Source organism: Hemitrygon akajei, chromosome 6, assembly GCF_048418815.1.
Source record: "Hemitrygon akajei chromosome 6, sHemAka1.3, whole genome shotgun sequence".
NCBI lineage: Eukaryota > Metazoa > Chordata > Chondrichthyes > Myliobatiformes > Dasyatidae > Hemitrygon > Hemitrygon akajei.
The window spans coordinates 63,458,058-63,479,712 of record NC_133129.1 but is presented as its reverse complement, the minus strand read 5'-3'; positions in this window follow the sequence as shown (position 1 = coordinate 63,479,712).

Sequence of the window (21,655 nt, the reverse complement as noted above, 5' to 3'; positions counted from 1 at the left end):
ACACAGAGATTATGCAACTTAGAAAGCACTAAACAGTTATCAACAAGTGACCAAGTTGGCAAAGAACATTATTATTTTAAACACAAAAGTTTCTGCGGTTACTGGAAATCCAAAGGAACAAGCACAAAATGCTGGAGGAACTCAGCAGTACAAACCAGATCTTATGCCATCAACATTTCCTGCCTCAAATCACTTGCTTTTAAGTCCTATTGTGAAGATGCTCCAAATAAATTGTTACCTTTGTGACTAAAATCCAGGCAAAGATAAACAGACAGTGAGTGAATAATAAAACCTGGATATTACATCCTGTCTGCTCCAGTCCCACACATCGCTTTTAAAGCTCATTCTCAGGGAAGAAAGCAGGCTGACATCAAGAGGATTTATGTCCTGAATAACATTCCTCACCTTTACAAAATCAAATCCTAGCTATAAGCATGCTTCATCTATTCTGAATTAGACACGTTTCAGCCTGGATTGCTGATTATAATTGCTGATAAATGAAGAATTCATAAATGCAGATTTCAGTTTGAGAAAAGCCTACCAAACAAGGAGAAAGTTAATTTTCATTGACTGTTATTTATTTTGGAACAGATTGATTTCTTGTTCTGGTGACTCAACTACCCTGAAAATCTCCTTTTATTTTGAAGACATTTGCTGCTAAAGAAAAATGTTCAATACACTAATCATACTGAGTGAAGTTGTTTGTGCATGAAGCAACATGACCTGAGCAAAGCACAACAACGTTTGATGAGGTCTCTGTTCATCTGTACACTACTGCTTACGTGCATGACCAGATTCAATATCCTACGGGCTGTATTGATGTTCGCTTGTAAAGATTGGATAAAACTATAGGGACTTGTGGGGCTTTCTCAATTTCTACCTTAAATATGTTAATACAATGTGCTAGAAATGACAGACTGATTAAAGGCATCCGCCTTCTAATACTCTAACACCTTAGCCTCTCCCGCTTTAGTGCTGATGCGCATTAAGTGAATGTGGAAATACAAAATGAGTCATGAGCTGCAAATCACAAACATGAGCAAGTCTGCAGATGCTAGAAGTCCAGAGCAACACACACAAATTGCTGAAGGAACTCAGCAGGCCAGGCAGGACTCTGGAAATGAATAAACAGTCAAGGATTTGGGGTGAGACCTTTCTTCAGGACTGAGAAGGAAGGGGGAAGATGCCAAAATAAAAAGGTGGGAGGAGAGGAAGGAGACTAGCTGAAAGGTGATAGGTGAAGCCAAGTGGGTGGGAAAATTCAAAAGGCTGGAAAAGAAGGAATCTAATAGCAGAGGAGAGTGGACCATGGGAGAAAGGGAAGGAGGATGGGGCCCAGTATGAAAGTGACAGGCAGGTGGAGAAGAGGTAAAAGGTGAGAGTGGGGAAGGAAGGGGATTGAAATTTTTTACCAGAAGGAGCAATCAATATTCATGCCATCAGGTTGGAGGCTACCCAGATGGAATATTTGTCATGATCCCTTCTGGCAATCGCCCACCTGGCTATTTACCTCAGGAATTGGGCCTCAATCACCTCGTTTAGTTTCCAATCATTCCAAGGTTCCACTAACTACAAGCACCTGCTTTCTATCAGCAAATGCAGTATAAAAACCCTGTGACCACAACAAGGAGCTGCCATTTTGTTGGTTGACTCTGGTGTGAGTAACCTTGTTTCATGGTTCTTATGACTACCAGTTCTAAGTCTAGCATTGCTCCTGGATACTGCCTCCACACTTGCTATGTTAATAATGCTTCCTGACTCTGCCTCCATGCCTGTGTTTGTCCACTGCCATGCTTGTGTAACAATATAAGGTGCCACACCTCCACTCTGAGGGTGGCATCATCTTGCACAAGAGGAAGCCATGGACCAACATATTGGAATGGGAATGTGAATCAGAATTAAAATAGTTGGCCACCAGGAAGTTCTGTTTGTGGTGGATAGAGCAGAGGTGCTTAACAAAGTGGCCCCCCACTTTACAATGGATCTCACCAATGTACAGTAAGCTGCATTGGGAGCACTGGACACAATAGACAAGCCCAGCAGATTCGCAGGTAAAGTGTGCCTCACCTGGAAGGACCTTTGGGGCCCTGAATGGAGGTGAGGGAGGTGTATAGGCAGATGTAGCACTCGGGCCACTTGCAGGGATAAGTGCTGGGAGGGATGAATGGACAAGGGAATCATGGAGAGAGTGATCCCTGTGCAAAGTGGCAGGGGGAGGTAAAAATATGTTTAGTGGTAGGGTCTCTTTGGAGATGGCAGAGGTTGCAGAGGATGATGAGTTGGATGCAGAAGCTGGACAAGAGGAACTCTATCGCTGTTAGGGTGGCAGGAAGATGCGTGTGGATTTCAGGAAATGGAGCAGATGTGGGTGAGGGCAGCATCAATACTGGAGAGAGGAAAACCCCATTCTTTGAAGGAGGAGGACATCTCTGATGTCTTGGAATGGAAAGCCTCATCCTGGGAACAGATGCAGTGTATGTGAAGGATCTGAGAAAAGGAAATAGCATTTTTCCAGGAGATAGGGTGGGGATAGATATAGTCAAAATAACTATGGATCCATGTGTGGTTGTACCGAAGCCGGACGGTAGTATAAGATTCTGTACAGATTACAGAAAGGTGAATGCCATTACACAGTCAGATGCTTACCCTATCCCCAGGGTGGATGATTGTATTGATAAAGTGAGATACATCACTAAGATTGACCTGCTGAAGGGATACTGGTGTGTTCCTTTGACTGACAGGGCTCGAGAAATTTCAGCCTTTGTCACACCATCAGGGTTTTATGAATACAATGTGTTGCCATTTGGAATGAAAAACGCTCCAGGGACATTTCAGAGAATGATTGACGCTGTGATTAAAGGGTTAACAAACACAAAGGCTTACATTGACGATGTAGTAGTTTGGAGTGACACTTGGGATAAGCACATTGAAGCTGGGGAGAAACTGTTTAAACGAATGTCTGCAGCCCACCTCACAGTGAACCTCGCAAAGAATGAGTTTGGCCATGCCACGATCACGTACCTGGGGTAAAGTACAGGCTATTTCCGAGGTTCCTGTCCCAACAAATAAGATGGCATTGAGAAGGTTTTTGGGCATGGTGGGGTACTATCGAAAATTTTGTAAGAACTTTGCAGATATTGCCCTCCCGCTTACAAAGCGCCTACAGAAGGAAGAAAAATTTGAGTGGAGCAGTCCTTGTCAGGAAGCTTTTGAGAAGTTGAAAACCATATTGTGCCACCACCCTGTGTTAAAAGCACCTGATCTCTTGAAACCTTTCTCCCTGGCGACTGATGCAAGTGATGAGGCTGCAGGGGCAGTCCTATTGCAGAAAGCAGGGGATGGAGTGGAACACCCAGTGGTGTATTTCTCTCAAAAGTTCAATGTGCATCAGAGAAATTACTCCACTGTGGAGAAAGAATTGTTGGCACTTATCTTGGCAATTCAGCATTTTGAGGTCTACATCTGTGCAGCACAGAGATCATTAATTGTTTATACCGATCACAACCCTTTGGTATTCTTGGCTAACATGAAAAATAAAAAATAGGAGGTTATTAAATTGGAGTCTGTTGTTACAGGAATTCAATATTAAAATACAACATGTAAAGGGGAGTGACAATGTAATTGCTGATTGTTTATCTAGATGTTAATTTGAAAGTGTATCTGTATTATTCTTGTAGTTAAGACCACTTCTGTATTTTTTTTAAATTTTTTATTAGTTTTTCAAAACATTTTACAAAATTAAAAACCCCAAATCCCAATGAGGAGCATTAATACAGAGCAAGGTTAAGCATACAATAACAATATGCTACCCAGGAAGAGAATTTAACAAAAAAGCACCTAAATTAAAGACAAGTGAGCTTAGTGTCCTCCCCAAACCCCACAACACAAGAAAAAAAAACAATTCCAGACCAACCACCACACAATATAGAGAGTATAAGTCCGGACAGTCAAACTCCCAGACTGTAAATACACTTAGGATAATAATGCCTACTACCAGAAAAAAAAGGGAGCTGAAAGCAAGGGACTGAAAAGAAAAAAAAAACCCTAGTCAAGAGGAAGGTTATGAAAGTACTCGATAAAAGGCCCCCAGATCTTATGGAACTTTAAATCCGAATTGAGAACTGAATAATGAATTTTTTCGAGGTCCAAGCAGGCCATAATGTTGTTAAGCCATTGCACATGAGTGGGCGGGGCAACATCTCTCCATCTAAGGAGGATCAAGCGTCTCGCCAGGAGAGAGGCAAAGGATAGTATTCGGCATTTGGTCGGACCCAGACATAAATCTGTCTCGCCCCAAAAACCGAACAGAGCAATTAAGGGGTTAGGTTCTAGGTGCTGATTCAGAATACCCAATAATGTAGTGAAGACATCTTTCCAGACTTTCTCCAAGCTAGGACAGAGCCAGTACATATGGATGAGAGAGGCCACACCCCTCTTGCATTTATCACAGAGCGGACTAATGCCAGGGTAGAATCGAGATAGTTTAGATTTAGACATATGGGCTCTATGAACAATCTTAAACTGTAAGAGACAATGGCGAGCACAAAGAGAGGTTGAGTTAACCGATTTGAGAACTGAGTCCCAGCTCTCCTCGGATAAGGAGATATTTAAATCCTGCTCCCAGGCCATTTTAATTTTATCCACAGGGGCCCGTCGTAAGGCTGCTAGTTTATCTTGGATAATTGAAATTAAATCTTTACCTAGTGGATTAATGGAGAGAAATAGGTCCATAGCATTTTTCGCAGGCATTTCAGGAAAGTTAGGAATTAAAGGAGCAGTAAAGTGTCGGATTTGGAGATATCTGAAAAAGTGAGCGTTAGGCAGGTTGAACTTAACAGAGAGCTGTTGAAAAGAAGCGAAGCGGTTATCAATGAAGAGATCTTCAAAATGTCTAATGCCCTTCCTGTACCAAACATGGAATGCTGAATCGAACGTGGTAGGTAAAAAGAGGTGATTATGTGCAACAGGGCTAGAAATGGAAAACCCCTGGAAACCATAGCATTTCCTGAACTGAGCCCATATACGCAAAGTGTGTCTAACCAGAGGATTAGCTATTGATCTGGGCAGACTGCTAGGGAGTGCAGAGCCAAGAAGTGCAGATATAGATAATTCTTTAATGGAGCTCAACTCTATTGCCACCCAGTTAGGGCACTCAGGTTGACCGTGGAAGAAAGACCAGAAGGCAGCACAACGTATATTAGCTGCCCAGTAATATAAGCGAAAGTTAGGTAAAGCCATGCCACCCTCTTTTTTAGATTTTTGGAGGTGGATTTTATTAATTCTAGAGCGCTTATTCTGCCACAGATATGACAAAATAATAGAGTCTAAGGAATCAAAAAAAGATTTAGGAGTAAAAATTGGGATAGATTGAAATAAGTAGAAGAATTTGGGGAGAACATACATTTTGACAACATTGATACGACCTACCAAGGACATAGATAGAGGTGACCATTGTACCAGACTCTGTTTTGTAGCATATGAGAGGTTGACAAAGTTTTCACGAAAGAGATCTTTAAACTTCCTTGTGACTGTAATTCCAAGATAAGTAAATTGATTATGGACTACTTTAAAAGGGAGATCTCGAAATATTAGTTCTTGTGCTTCTTTATTAATTGGGAAAAGTTCACTCTTATGTAAGTTGAGTTTATAGCCAGAGATCTGGCTAAACTGGTCAAGAAGTGAAAACATTAGAGGTAAGGATGTAGACGGATATGAGAGAAAGAGTAGTAAGTCATCAGCATAGAGAGAGACTTTATGTTCAACACCCCCTCTCCAAATCCCAGTCAGTTCAGGACATTTTCGAAATGCTATCGCCAGAGGTTCTATAGCCAAATCAAAGAGAAAGGGACTTAAGGGGCATCCCTGACGGGTGCCACTTTTGAGATTGAATACTTGGGATTTCTGAAAGTTAGTTAGAACAGAAGCAGTAGGACACAGGTACAGCAATTGGATCCAAGAGATGAAACTTTGGCCGAGGTCAAATTTTTCTAAGACTGCAAAAAGGTAGTTCCACTCTATACGATCAAATGCTTTCTCCGCATCAAGGGAGATAACACATTCTGGAGTCCCAGTTGGAACTGAGTATAAAATATTAAAAATTTTACGAAATCATCATCTGATAATAAAGTTGAATCGAACCGCCAGTGTTTGTTCCTCTGAGGGAGACCGGGAAAGTTCAGAGAGAGGGTAATTGGGGCATGGTCAGAAATCAGTATACTCTGATAGTCACAAGTGTGGGCAAATGGGATAAGTTGGTTATCGAGTAGGAAATAGTCAATTCTAGTGAAGGTATGGTGAACATGTGAGAAAAAGGAATAATCTCTCTCCGTAGGATGGAGGAAACGCCATATATCAGAGATACCAAAATTAGAGAGAAACGACTGAATAGCTAAGGCAGATTTGGTAGGTGATCTGGTAACAGAGGACGATCGGTCCAGTTTAGGATCCAACCAACAGTTAAAGTCACCACCCAATATAAGAGAGTATGAGTTTAAGTCTGGTAGTGAGGAAAAAAACCGTTCAAAAAAGTTAACATCATCAAAGTTGGGGGCATACAGGTTTGCTAGTGCAACTTTAGTGTTATATAGTTTACCAGAAACAATAATAAAACGGCCGTTTGTGTCCGATATTTTATTATGGAGTTCAAAAGGAATATTTGAGTTAATAAGAATGGAGACCCCCCTAGCTTTAGCGGCAAAGGATGAATGAAAATGCTGACCCGCCCACTTGGACAGAAGCCGGGAGTTATCGAAACAACGGATATGAGTTTCTTGGAGGAAAGCAATGTCAGCTTTGAGTTGTTTAATATGTGAGAATACCTTCCTCCTTTTAACAGGGTGGTTCAGTCCCTTTACATTCCAGCTCACAAATTTAAGTGCACTAGCCATTATCAATTACTAATGCATAAAAGGCAGCAGGCATATAAAAAATCAAGCGGTACAATAGCAGTCTGGGAGCAGAGATGTAAACATAGATTCATAAGGTCAAAATATAAACATGTCCTAAACAATAAAGAAATGTTGGAACTGGAAAATTCACCCCACCCACACAACCCAAAACTAGACGGCTACCAAAACAAGTAGCTAGCTCTACCAGAAAAATTAACCCAAATACAACTTCCAGATCTGTGTCATTGACAGCAGTTCCGTATAAATGCTATAACAAACAGTAACTAGCTTATGCACTAGAAAACATAACTACAGATTAGAACACCTTCTGCCGAGATATACAACTTAATACAGAGAAAATCGGAAGAGAACCAAAACTAACCTACCCGCGAAATATTATAGAAGAATAAAGTAAGAGAAAGGGAAAAAAAAAGGGTAAGAAGGAAAAAGAAAAAAAAGAGGAAGGGTAAAATTATAAATTCAAGACGAGTATTTATCAACCGTTTAACAAGAAGGGAGAAAAAAACATTCAGAGAATGGAAAAAAAAGGGGATGAAGAAAAGAAAAAGATAAAATAAATAAGTATTTAAAACAGAGGAAAAATAAATCAGCAGTTGAACTGTGAACCGACAAACAGGGAGGCCTTCACTAAAGACTTCAAACCTCCAAAACAAGTTAGATTTAGTTGTAGAACTCTGCAGGTAAAGTTACACAGAGGTAAAAATAGATTACACACACACCAAATCCCGGGAGAGATTGTCAACAGCCTTTAGAGTTTCAGTGAATAATGTCTGAGTGATTCAAGTGAATTCCGAGTCCAGAGAAAGTAATTTTACTACGAGGAGTACTTATCCACCATTTTAGGAGGTCCGATCAGATTCCGAAGATGACTGGATAGCCGGAAGACTTGCCACAAACGCTTCAGCTTCCCTCGCTGATTTGAACCACTTGAATTCCCCGGTATTAAACTTGATTCTTAGGTCAGCAAAATTACGAAAGGAAGGTTTGAAACCACGATCAAAAAGCACTTTCATTACGCCTTTATACTCAGCGCGCATCTTTAAGGTCTGGGGTGCAAAATCTTCCACAAAGCGAATGGTTGTATCCTGGAAAGAAAAAGAGCCTCTGTGACGTGCCTCCACAATCAGACTGTGTTTTACCTGGTATTGATGGAAACACAAGATTACTGGTCGTGGATGGGATCCCAGAATTCCGGGAGAGACATAGACTCTGTGTGCCCGTTCCAGCTCGGGCGGGTTTGGAAGCAGATCCTTCCCGAATATCTCACAGAGAAACTCGGCGAAAAACTTCACGGTTGACCCCTTCTCAGTTGCCTCTGGTAATCCCAGAATTCTGATGTTGCAGCGTCTGCTGCGATTTTCAAGATCCACCATTTTGGAAAGAAGTTTATTAGATTTTTCCTCTAAGCTGGAACAGAGAGTCTCCAAGTATTGAACCCGACTTTCTAAAGCTTCAGAAGTCGAATCAATGCGAGATAAGTGTTCAGCATGTTTGTCCACTTTATCGTTGATCCGATCCAGTTTCTCTTCTAACTGTTTGAAAGCGGTTTTAATTTCCTTTAAGATTTCGTCTCGGAGATTTTCAAGCGCCTCCATCGAGGTCGTAGTTTCTTTTCTCCCGGATTTAGAACTCTTGCTAGACATTGTAGGTTAGATATATTCACAGGCAAGTAAGAGATTCCGAAATAATTCCTAACTAAGCTTTATAAAATGGAGACATTTAGTGCAAAGGTAGCGACAGTAACGGAACAAAAGTTCGGAGCAGCTAAGCGATCGCCATCTTACCGGAAGTCCCCCCCACTTCTGTATTTTGTTAAACTCTGTAATTCAATAATATGCTTTATTAGTTAATTTTCACTCTGGTGAAAATTCCCAGAAGGATGGGGGTGTTATGAGTGATGAACAGACCTGATGGTCAATGGGGTGCAGAGTTAACCATTCCCAACCCCCCCTCCTGAGAACTACGAACTATTGCTGTTGCTATGCTGCTCATGAGAGAGAGAGATGAAACACAGGCAAGAACATCTGCCACAGATAAGAGGGGCAGAAAGACTGTTGATTTACTGTATTTTGACTCTTCCTGGATTATTTACCTTCCACTACAAGGACTTTACTTTGCTCGTTAACATTCCTCAGGAGATAGCAGGAGTGGCCTGATTTGATGGACATGGTCATTCAGAGTTGATGGATAGCTGAGTGGGGATAAAAGACAGGTCTGGAGAGACACCCTTCAGACACACCAGTGGACACTGACTGAGTGTTGGGAAGCCACAGAAAGGTGGGGGCTTCGGAGACAGAACCAGGAGATCAGTCAGTAAAGCTCACAGTGTTACAGCAGGGCCGGTGGGGACTTGTGTGTGTGTCCACTCATGCCAGAGTGACAAGTCCACCACGGAAGAACGGTCTAGCTGAAGAACAGAGGGGTCATAACTGAATGGCCACAACGACACGACGGATTAAGAAAGCCGCAAAAGGTTTGCCTGGCGCAGCTGTTGCTGTTACCTCTCGCTCGCTCTCTCTCTCCAACGATTTCAACACAACAACCATAACCACCTCAGCATTTATGAACTGAACTCTATACTTTCCTGTGACAATTCATTTACCCCTAGACATTGATAGAGCTTGTTTATTATTGATTATTATTATTCCTACACTTTTAGGTTTATTACTGCTAACTTGTTTTATATGTATATTTGCATTTTTGATATTGTATTGTGTAGTTTACTAATAAACACCTTTAGTTTGGTACCACCAGACTCCAACGGATACTTCTTTCTCTGCTGGTCAGACACCCAGTTACGGGGTACGTAACAGAATCAATAGGTTTATAAAAGATGTCAGTTGATAGCTTATTACCAGAGATGGAAACAGAGACATCAAGAAAGGGGAATCACGAGTTTCATTATTTGGAAATGTTTCTGATAAACTCTGACTTCATAAGAAGCACTCAGAATGCTAACAAAAAAGCTTACTACTTGTATGTTAATTGCCTATGTCATCACTTTACCACATGATAAGTGTCCAGCTCGCTTAAAGTAAACTCAAAGTTAGACCTGCATATCAGACTCCTGTGTCTTCCTTTGAGGTAGCTGTATGTTTTGAAGTTACAAAATATAACATTGACAACAAGGTATTTTAAAAATAAATCTGAGATGGCTATCAATCTGTTAAAGTGCAGCAAGATGTTTCAGGAAAAATTTAAGTGAGGAATGGTCAAATTAAAAAAAAAGTAGCCCAGCATCTATTCTACAGAAGGGAAGACATTATTCTTTTTTTTAAAATAATGTCAGAAAACAGAAGAATACACAACTTTGTAAACAGTGAGTAGTGGATGATAATAATAATAATTAAAAAAACAGAAATGGCTGGCTGCATCGGAAAGATTGACACATTTGATTACACAATAGATAACTGGATTTTATATACTGAACAAATTGAGCAGTATTTTGAAGCAAATAAATTAACCAATGAGAAACAAGTATCAATTTTGCTGAGTTCATTTGACTTAAAGGCATACAGCTTGCTTTGATGCTTAACTGCTCCAACCAATTCATCAGAAATGAGTTTAGCTGCTATGGTAAAAGTAATGCAAGAACACTTAAGCCAAAGCCATTATTGACTGCAGAATGTTTTAGGTTTCATAGGCAGAATCATGAAGAAGCTGATGTACTGAGAGATAATTTAGTTTGTGGAACCTTACAAGGGAGCATTCAAAAACGGCTCCTAACTGAAACACAACTTGCATTCAAAAGAGCAGTTGAAATTGCTGTTTCAATGGAAACCACAGACAGGTACAATTAAATTACGGTCAGGAATGAAAGTGAGCGTTAACAAAATTGCAATGTCTAAACAGAAACCAACTTGGCTGAACAAATTGTGTTATCGTTGGAGCAGCTGCTCACATACACCAAAACAAATGCAGGTTTAAAAGTGAAATTTGCAGAAAATTCTTTTTAATATTGTAAATCAGCAGGTTGTTATGTCTCCCGCTTGCTGTGAAAATGGGGGACACCTCCCTCTCCCTTGACAGGGACAGAGAGAACCTGTGCGTTGCCAAATGCTAGATGAATTGCGATAGTCTTTGGGGTAACTACAAGGTCTGTATTTTTGCTATCGCTTGGCTCACGCCTGTGCTCGGTAGTGGGTGTGCTTTTTGTTTTGCTGGTGGCGGGAGGAAGGGGGATTGTTGTTCGCTGCTGTTTATGTGCAGGTGGGGGGAGGAGCTGGTGGGGGAACTTTGGGGTTCCACATTTAACTGTTGTTCATTCTTTGGGGCACTTCTGTTTTCATGGATGTTTTGCGAAGAAAAAGCATTTCAGGATGTATATTGTCTGCATTTCTCTGACATTAAATTGAACCTTTGAAAATGCAACGAAGTAAGACACATACAAAGAGCATGTCAGGCAGAGAAAAATAAGTGGACTGCACAGAAAAGATAGAAGTCAAGTTGCAGTTTCAGAAAGAGCACTAATCTGCATGCTGTTGGTGAAAAATCTGATCATGATGAGATTGAAACAGGACTGGGTACCCTTGAGATTCACAATGTGAAAGCTAACAATAGACCAGTAAAATGTCTTACACCAGAAGTGAATGGCAAATTTATTGATAAGGAATTAGACACTGGTTTGGCTGTCCAAAATATAAAAACAGATAGTAAAAGTTTTTTATAACTATATAAACTGGAAAAGAGTGGCTAAAGTGAGCATAGGTCCCTTAGAGGATGAAAAGGGGGAATTGATATGGGGCAATGAAGAAATGACTATTTTGTTTCAGTCTTCACGGTGGAGGACATGTCTAACATGCCAAAGAGAGGTGATACGGATTCGATGAGAGGTGAGAACCTTGATACAATAGCTATCCCTGAAGAGCTACAGCTGAGCAACCTTGTGGGTCTAAAGATAGACGAGTTCCCTGGTCTTGATGGAATGCATCCCAGGGTACTGAAAGAAATGGCAGAGGTTATAGTAGATGCTTTACCAAAATTCTCTGGACTCTGGGCAGGTCCCAGTGGATTAGAAGAAGCCAAATGTCATGACACTGTACAAAAAAGGTTGTGGGCAAAAGGCAGGTAACTATAGGTCAGTTAGTTTAACATTTGTAGGTGAGAAAACGCTTGAAACTAACATTAAAGAAGAAATAGTGAGGCATCTGAAAAGAAATGGATCCATCAGGCAGATGCAGCAAGGATTCAGAAAAGGCAGGTCTTTGAGGATATAATGAGTGCGGTGGATAGAGGGAAACAGATGGATATTATTTACTTGGATTTCCAGAAGATGCTTGATAAGGTGCCATATAAAAGACATACCTATATAATAAAGATGCATAGAGTTGGGGGGGGGGGGTGATGTATTAGCGTAGATAGAGGATTGGTTAACCAATAGGAAACAGAGAATTGGGATCCATGGGCATTGCTTCGGTTGGCAATCAGAGGTGAGTGGTGTGCTGCAGGGGTTGGTGCTGGGCCTGCAACTCTTCATGATATACATTAACGATCTGGAAGAAGGGACTGGGTGTAATGTATCTGAGTTTGCTGATGACACTAAATTGAGTGGGAAAGCAAGTTGTGCAGAGGACACAAGGAGTCTGCAGAGAGATATAGATAGGATAAGTGAGTGGGCAACAGTCTGGCAGATGGAGTGCAATGTTGGTGAATGTGAGGTCATCACCTTGGAGGGAAAAATGGAAGATCAGGTTATTGTTTAAATGATAAAAGATTGCAGCATGCTGCTGTGCAGAGGGACAAGGGAGTGCTTGTGCATGAATTACAGAAAGTTGGTTTGCAGGTGCAGCAGGCTATCAAGAAGGCAAACGGAATGTTGGCCTTCATTGCTACAGGGATTGAATTTAAGAGCAGGGAGATTATGTTGCAGCTGTACAGGGTACTGGTGTGGCCACATCTGGAGTATTGTATGCAGTTCTGGTCTCCTTACTTGAGGAAGTACTTACTGGCTTTGGAAGCAGTGCATAGGAGGTTCACCAGGTTAATCCCAGAGATGAGGGGGTTAGACTATGAGGAGAGATTGAGTCACCTGGGACTGTACTTGTTGGAATTCAGAAGAATGAGAAGCAATCTTATAGAAACATATAAATTATGAAAGGGAGTGATAAGATAGAGACAAGGAAAGTTGTTTCCACTGATAGGTGAGACTAGAACTAGAACTAGGGGACACAGCTTCAAGATTTGGAAGAGTAAATTTAAGACAGAGATGAGGAGGAACTGCTTTTCCCAGAGAGTGGTGAATCTGTGGAATTCTCTGCCCAATGAAGCAGTGGAGGCTACCTCAGTAAAGTTTTTTAATAATTTTTTTAAAATTGAATTTTCAAATAGGTTACAGAAGGAAAAAACAATTACCTCAGTAAAGTTATTTAAGACAGGGTTGGATAGATTTTTGCATAGTAGGGGATTTAAGAGTTATGGGGAAAGGCAGCTAAGTGGAGATGAGCCCATGGCCAGATCAGCCATGATCTTATTGAATGGCAGAGGAGGCTCAACGGCCTACTCCTGCTCCTATTTCATATATTCTTATGTTTCAGACATTCCACAAAATAAGTTTGAACAGCATTTCAAAGATATCAAAACTAAAGCCCGCAGATAGCTATCTAACAACTTACACTGAAGTAAAGATGAGTCTTGTGGGAATGACATTTGTAATTGTGAAATACAACAATCAACAAGCCACACTGGGTGTGCACGTGGTAAAAGCAGAAGGACCAGCCTTGTGGGGATGTGATTGGCTGAAACAATTACAACTTGATTGGAGATCGGTCCACCATTTGCTTGCCACATTCTCTGCAATGGCTCCAACTGAAAGTGAACTAAGAAAGTTACTGAATGATGCCACAACTGTCTCCATGTTGTACACTATGAACCATTGCTGGAAGAACAATGCAGCTCAGAGGAATTATGAAAGTGACAAAAGCAGTGCAGTGGTCTGATTACAACAGGTTTTGTTGGCAACATAACTGAGAAAGCTTCTGATATGTTAATCAGGCAGCTACCTGTGAAATGTGGCTTGGTTTTAAGCTGGAAGAGAGTTCAAGGAGCTTCAGGAAATTTGTAAGCATTCAGCTTTTGTGAGTATAAAGAACCATAAGCTACTCTGCATACATTAAGATTATTGCATGAACTTCAAGTAGGAAGCAAAGAGATGCTTGTAAATCTAAATGCACAGACAAAAGCCCAGCTGGGTGAATGGAAGGCCAAAAAGAAAGGATCCAATGGAGATATGAAAGCAGGATTCTTCAGATGATATGGTAGATGATGAAACCAAGAGATCAGATCTTAAAGGGAGCAATAGGAGGATTAGTAAGAGAATACTCCAGAGAAATAAATATACCTCCCAAAGATCAAGATGCACAAATTAGAAGAAGAAAAAGGGAAGAGATGGAGAGAATGAATGTGTCTGAAAAAGGAAAAGAAGAGCATTCAGAGCTGTCAGAACCACTTCCTACAGTCTCAGAGTCAACTCATACCACCACCATCTCAAGGTCCTAGAACTTGAGATTGGTCTCACAGCCACAAATCTCACTTGCCAAACAGAGAGATCCCCCTTGTCAGGAAAGATGTTATTGCACATGAGTAAGAAATCCTCTATAGCGATTAAATATTTTGGCCTGAATGAGACAATTTAAAATTTACTATGTTGCAGATGTCTCTATGTAGTAGTTGTATTATATTGTACACTAGAGATGCATTCTCTATTAAGTTGGAGTTTATAGCTAAGCAGGGAGGAATGTTGTGTATTTAACATTTCAGTAATAGTTCAGTAATCTTGTATCTATATAGGTTGGTTAAGCATTCTTGTTTGCTTAAATAATTACAGGTTATATGTAAAAAATATGTTAATTGCCTATGTCATCATGCTACTACATGATATGTGCGCGCCTTGCTTAAAGTGACTTCGAAGTTAGATCTGTATTTCAGACACCAATGTCTCCCTTTGAATTAATTTAATGTTTTGCAGTTACAAAACATAACAGCTACAGTCAACTGGGCAGCATGAAATCCACCAAACTAGATTACTGGTCTTGTAATTCTGGAAAGCAAACACAGTTTGCACAATGAGGCATTCTTGACCATTTGCTTATGAGAATTTGTTATTGATCAACAATCTTCTACTGATAATATTAATTTAAATTTATGTTAATTTATGCCTGTCATTTTAGTATTGTGCTGTACTGCTGCTGCAAAAAGCTGAATTTCCTGGCAAAAATACCACATATATGTGTGCCTATAGCAATAACCTTGAACTTGAATACTTCGAATTAAATTATTGAGCAAATTATTTCAATAAATCAGTAAATAAATGGAGAATGAATACCAGTGAAGTCAAGTCATATAATAGTTAATACAGAATTAGTTCTTAAATTGTATTATTCCAATTTTCTTCCAAACAACTATTTTTGCTCATACTGTCATACACACAAAGCAGCTATCCTGCCCACTGTTCTTGTTCTGACTCTTCTCGAACTACTTTAGACAGAGTTATTTATCACATGTGCACCAAAACATCCAGTGAAATGCATCATTTGTGGTAATAATCAACACACCTAAGGATGTGCTGGGGGCAGCCTGCAATTGTTGCCACGCACCCCTGCACCAACGTAGCATGCTCATCATGCTCAGCAGAACCACTTAGAATACAACAAAACAGAACATACTGTACCAAGCAACAAAGCAAGGACAGCAAAACCAAGCCCTGTTCCTCCCTCCCACTCACACACACACACAATCCCCTAACCCCAGGTCAGGCCAACTTCCTCGACGTCCAGCTCCTGGTGGACTTGTTGGCTCACAGATGTTGGGCCGCCTTCTTCCCCATCAGACTTGGGGCTCCAGCCATCGCATCTCGATTTTTGGCCTATTGATAGATCTTCGGTATCGACCCAATGACTTAATTAGTTCCACTCACTTACACCATCACCATAGGCCTGAACTTTTATTTTCTCCCTTCCAGTTATTTACTCAATTGTCTTATGATAGTTGCTATTTAACTTGCTGCTACCAACCATTCATCAGCTCATTGCAGATGTTGAGATTAATCCTAGGATGGACTGGGACACATCAGCAGTGATGTAACGTGCGGTCACTGGGTGTTTCAGGTCTTTCAACATCAGATACTCTTACTCAGGCGATCCAGCCGGGGTTGATCAGGTCCTAGCTTCTGTCCCAGCAGCATGGGTCCACGGGTCACTCCTCTTTATCCATAGACATCAGGAGATTCATTCAGCAGCCTCTGTGATGGCCCTGATTGTTCTTTTCCTTGCAGCCCCCATAATGCACAGTGAGCAGCCAGAAAAACCTCTACACCCCTCCTCTATAGGCTCACATGGTGCCCATCACCCCTGTCTTTGGCACTGCTCTACCAGCTCCTGGTATTTAGCTTTCTTACTTTCAACCACCTCTTCAATCAGGTCATCCCAAGGCACTGTCAGTTCTACCATGACCACCAGCTTCGAGGTTTCTGATAGAATGACCACATCAGGCCTTGGGGAGAAATACCTTTCAGCTTTTATTTTTGGCCAATCACTTCATCAGACACTGCTCTCTGATTTCATCCTAAATGAAGTCCTTCTCCCTTATCACCCTTTCCCTTGTTAACCTACTCAAACATTTGCCTGGTCTGGATTGCAAGAAGCTGTAGAAGGTTACTGATTCAGCCAGCTCAATCACAGGCATAACTCTCCCCACCATTGAGGACATCTTCAAGAGGCAGTGCGTCAGGAAGGCAATATCCAACATATAAGGGAGGAGGTACAGGAGTCTGAAGACCCACGCCCAGCAATTCAGAATGGCTTCTTCCACTCTGCCATCAGGTTTGTGAATGATCCATGAACACTTCCACTTTCCAGCATTATTTATTTATTGGTGTGATTTATTGTTATTTTATGTCTTTGCACTACCACAAAGTAAACAATAATTTGGATTCTCATTCCCTCTCTAATCTTTACGTGTAGGATGAACTCATAGTCAAGAGGGTACAGAGGAGATTTAAAAAGATGGTGTTAAACATGGCGACTTTTAGTTATGAGGAGAAATTGGAATGGTAAGACTAGATTTGTTTTTTGAAGTGACAAAGCTGAAATGAGATTTAATTGAGGTGCCACACGAGTGAATCTGCAGCTGCTGGAAATAAATAAAAACACAAAATGCTGGCAGAACTCAGCAGGCCAGACAGCATCTATGGGAGGAGGTAGTGACGACGTTTCGGGCCAAAACCCTTCATCAGGAGTGAAGTAACATGATACCCCTGCCCCCCCCCCCTTACCCCAACCCTATCTATAATTTTAGTCTGGTTCTCTTTCTCTCTCTTTCCACCCCTCACTATAATCTCCTCCCAGCCCTACCTTTCTTTCTCTTTCATTTCCCATAATTCTCCACCTTCCCTCTAGCCCATTTCCCTCCAGCCTATCACTTCCCAGCTCTCTACTTCATCCCTCCCCCCCACTTCTTATCCCCCCTCGACCATCCCATGTTACTTCACTCCTGGTGAAGGGTTTCGGCCCGAAACATCGTCACTACCTCCTCCCATAGATGCTGTCTGGCCTGCTGAGTTCTGCCAGCATTTTGTGTTTTTATTTAATTGAGGTGCAGAAGATTATGTGAGCCCCTGGCAGAATTAACATGGGAGCCCGTCTTCATTATTACTGAGCTCATTAACAAGATGACATGAATAACTAGTAGACAGATTATGTAGAATGGAGAAATTAATTTTTCAACCAAAGAGCATGACTGGAAGTCTGGCTGAAAGAGTGTGATGGATGCAAACATCTCCAGAATGATCACAAGTGAACATGAGGTGCTGTAAATTATGAAGTTGCTCACTAAAAGTTGAGAAGTGGGATTAGCTTAAAGAGCTCTACCATCTTTGTTGCAAATATCAAGGATGCCATGAACCTTGTGCAATTTTACATTGCCAAAGCATTTTTCAGTTGTTTGATCCAACTGGAAGAGAATTGTTAGCTCAGAGAAAAGCTTGCTGATCTTTCAATTCTCATTCAAATATTAGTCTGTAGTGAGAATCTGCACATCTATCATTTGGTTCACTGTTATTAAATTATGTAAAATACTATCACCAGTAACATTTCCTGAAAATGAAAAAAAAGCTGGCTTCATTTAAATACTTCTGATTAGTGCCTCTGTAAAGCAAAAGAATTACAAGGGAAGTGAAATATTTTGGAATTAATTCCCTGCCCCAAATCTCTGATCAGCATTTTGCACATTGGGTGTACTATCCTCTGACGCACAAATGCTGAAAACATCAATGGCAGTTATTTTTATGTAATCAAATGCTCCCCCTTGTGGTAGCATCTTTTCTCCAGTAAACATATTTGAGGGAGATTTTCAGTTTTGCTATGCTTCATAAACTGATACATAGATCATAATCAAGCAAAAAACAGGACCAAAATTTAGTGGAGCTGGTATCAAGATGTGATTGCTGACTATGTCTTACTTAGTGCCTCATTAGAAAATTTAAATATGCAAAATGTAGTATCATAATTAAGCCATCATTCTCCAAACCTATTCCACTATCCATTAAACTTTGGTGAAATAATGGTTTTCCCTGGGACAATAATGCAAATATATATATATTATTATGAACAAAGTGTATTGTGTTAAAAAAGAGCAATTTACATCAAGAACTCTCCCCATCATTGGTAGTAGCTACATGAGAAGGCAAAATCCATTATCAAAGATCCCCACCATCTGGACCATGCCATCTCCTCACAGTAACCACAGAACAGAGAGTACAGAAGTCACCAAGTTCAAGAACAGCCACTTCCCTCCAATCATTTGGTTCTTAAACTAACCCGAACAAATTCAATTTTACGTTCCTATACCTCAGTATAGCAACAATATGACAACTTTGATTGATCATATAAATGCAATTGCAAAGAAAGCATGGCATCTCCTCTACTTCCTTAGAAGGCTGCGAAGATTCTGCATGACATCAAAAACCTTGACAAACTTCTATAGATGTGCAGTGGAAAGTGTATTGACTGGCTGCATTACGGCCTGGTATGGGTACACCAATGCCTTTGAGTGGAAAATCCTACATGGATTCAGCCCAGTGCATCATGGGTAAACCCTCCTGACCATTGAACATATCATGAAACACCGTTGTTGGAACTCAGCATCTATCATCAAAGATCCTCACCACCCAGGTCATGCTCTTTTCACATTGCTGCCATCAGGATGGCTGTGTACACCTACAGGAAAAAAGAATCTCAGGGTTGTATGTGGTGATATGCATGTAGTTTGTTAATAAATTTTACTTTGAACTTTGCAGTAAAATGGATTTTTATTGTTCTAATGGTGTTCTTGTAATTGTGTTATGTAAATCTTGTGTATGTTTAATTTCTGTATTTTTCTTGTGAATACTGTTTTTATGATGCTATGCACCTGTGACATTGCTGCAAGTTGTCAGTGCACCTGTGCATAGAGGTATTTGTGCATATAATAAACTGGACTTTACTTTGTACTCTATCCAATCTAACATACTGTATTCATTACTCAGTCTGTGTTGTTTCACTGACTCTGAGCAAAGCAAAAGCAGGGTAAGTAGCTATTTGCAGAAAAACTTCTATTTTCTCTGCCTGCATGACCCTAAGCTACCAGTCACCGATCAACTGAATTCTTTTTTCCCACTCAAACCCCGACCTCACTCCCTTTGACCTATTGAACTGTTCTTAATAATCTTTATGTAAACCGAAGGAATAGCACGTCACCTTCTGATCAAGCCTTTCAATCTTAGCACTAAGTTTTACATTTCAGATAATTACCATTTCCAATGTACACTCAGTGGCCACTTCATTAGGTACGGGGTCGAACCCAGTGTGGTTTTCTGCTATGTAGCCCACCCATTTCAAGCCCTGACATTGTGTATTCAGAGATGCTCTTCTGTACCCCACTATTGCAAGGCGTGGATATTTGAGTTACTGTCACCTTCCTGTCAACTTGAACCAGTCCAGACATTCTCGTCTGACCTCCCACATTAACAAGGCATTTTTGCCCACAGCACTCACTAGATGTTTTACTGCACAATTCTCCGTAAACTCTAGAGACTGTTGTGCGTGTAAATCTCAGATCAGCAGTTTCTGAGGTACTCATTTTTTCCAGTTTCTTCTGTTACACATTCCCACTGATTTTTTATTACCTTCCTTGATTCATTTCCATCCTCAGAATCAGAAATATTATCACTGTTGGATCTCTGTTTATTTTCTGATTCTTGGGGTTCTTCCAGGAGTCAGGAATGATGAGCAGTCTTAATTCTAATGATTGTTTATTTTAAAGTACAAACAAACATACAAATACTCAGCAAACTAACTAAAGGGCTGAGAAATGATGCTAATCGGTAAATGATTGGCAAAGAATGTGGTGACAAAAAATAATAAAGATGGTGCCTCTGAAAAATCCATCACTTTTATAGATAAGGAATCCTAAGTGAGAAGTATACTAGTTAATAGGATACATAATTGAAGCAATTACTTCACCTGGGCAATGTGCCCAGAGAGCCAATGAAAAATGAGGAAGGTAATAAACCATTAGTTTAACTGCTATACCACTTTCTGGTTGTAGGTAGGGACAAACTACCACATACTGTGAAAAATACATCAGTTTGGGGACTTTTTTTGAGTATTTCCGCTCCATCCACCAAAGGTGGATTACCTGATGGCCAATCAGTTTAAATCCTATCCCCGTTCCTGTTTTGACATGTTGATCCATGGCCTCCTCTTCTGCCATGTTGAGATCACTGTCAGGGTGGAGGAGCAACACCTCGTATTCTGTCCAGGTAGCCTCCAACCTGAGGACATGAACATCTATTTCTTCTTCTGGCAATTTTTTCACTTTTTTTTAATCTTTCCTTCTCCCTTCCATCTTCTTCCATTCCCAACTCTGTCCTCTTACCCCTTATCCTCACCTGCCTATCACCTCCCCCTGGTCCCACTCCTTCCCTTTCCCCTATGGTCCACTCTCCTCTCCTATCATTCCTTCTTCTCCAGCCCTTTACCTTTTCCACCCACATGGCTTCATCCATCACCTTCTAGCTTGACCTCCTTCCGTTCCCCACACCTTTCTATTCTGGCATCTTCCATCTTCCTTTCCAGTCCTGATGAAGGGTCTTGGCCTGACACGTCGACTGTTTATTTCCACAGATGGTGCCTGACGGTTGAGTACCTCCAGCATTTTGTGTGTGTTGTTATGGATTTCCAGTATCTGCAGAATCTCTAATGTTTATGATGTGAAATCTATTGTTTTGAAGTAGTAGAGTGCAAAGACACAATATTAAAATAATTGTCTTTCACATTACACTATTATTTTGTCATTTAATCACTCAGTAGATTTCCCATTTCATTTCTCTGTACATTCTAACACATTTTCCTCAAACTTTTCTAAATTCTGATGGAAGATTATTAATGAGAAATGTTTCTCATTCTATAGATGCTACCTGGCCTAATGTGCACGTCTAGGATTTTCAATTTTCTTGCTTTTGATTATCCCTTTTCACTTGTATCATTTGAAAGATGATAAAGAGCAGGGCACTTGCAGGTTTTGTGAGTTCAAGCATTAAGAGAAACACACAAGATACTGGAAGAATTCAGTGGGTGGGCAGCCTCTGGAGAGAAATGGACAGTCAACAGTTTGAGATGAGACTCAGTTGTGCTAACACCCTGGGAAACTAATTGTATTCATTTGAAGCATTCCATCATTGCCTACAAACTACAGAGACAACATAAAAGGAGAAA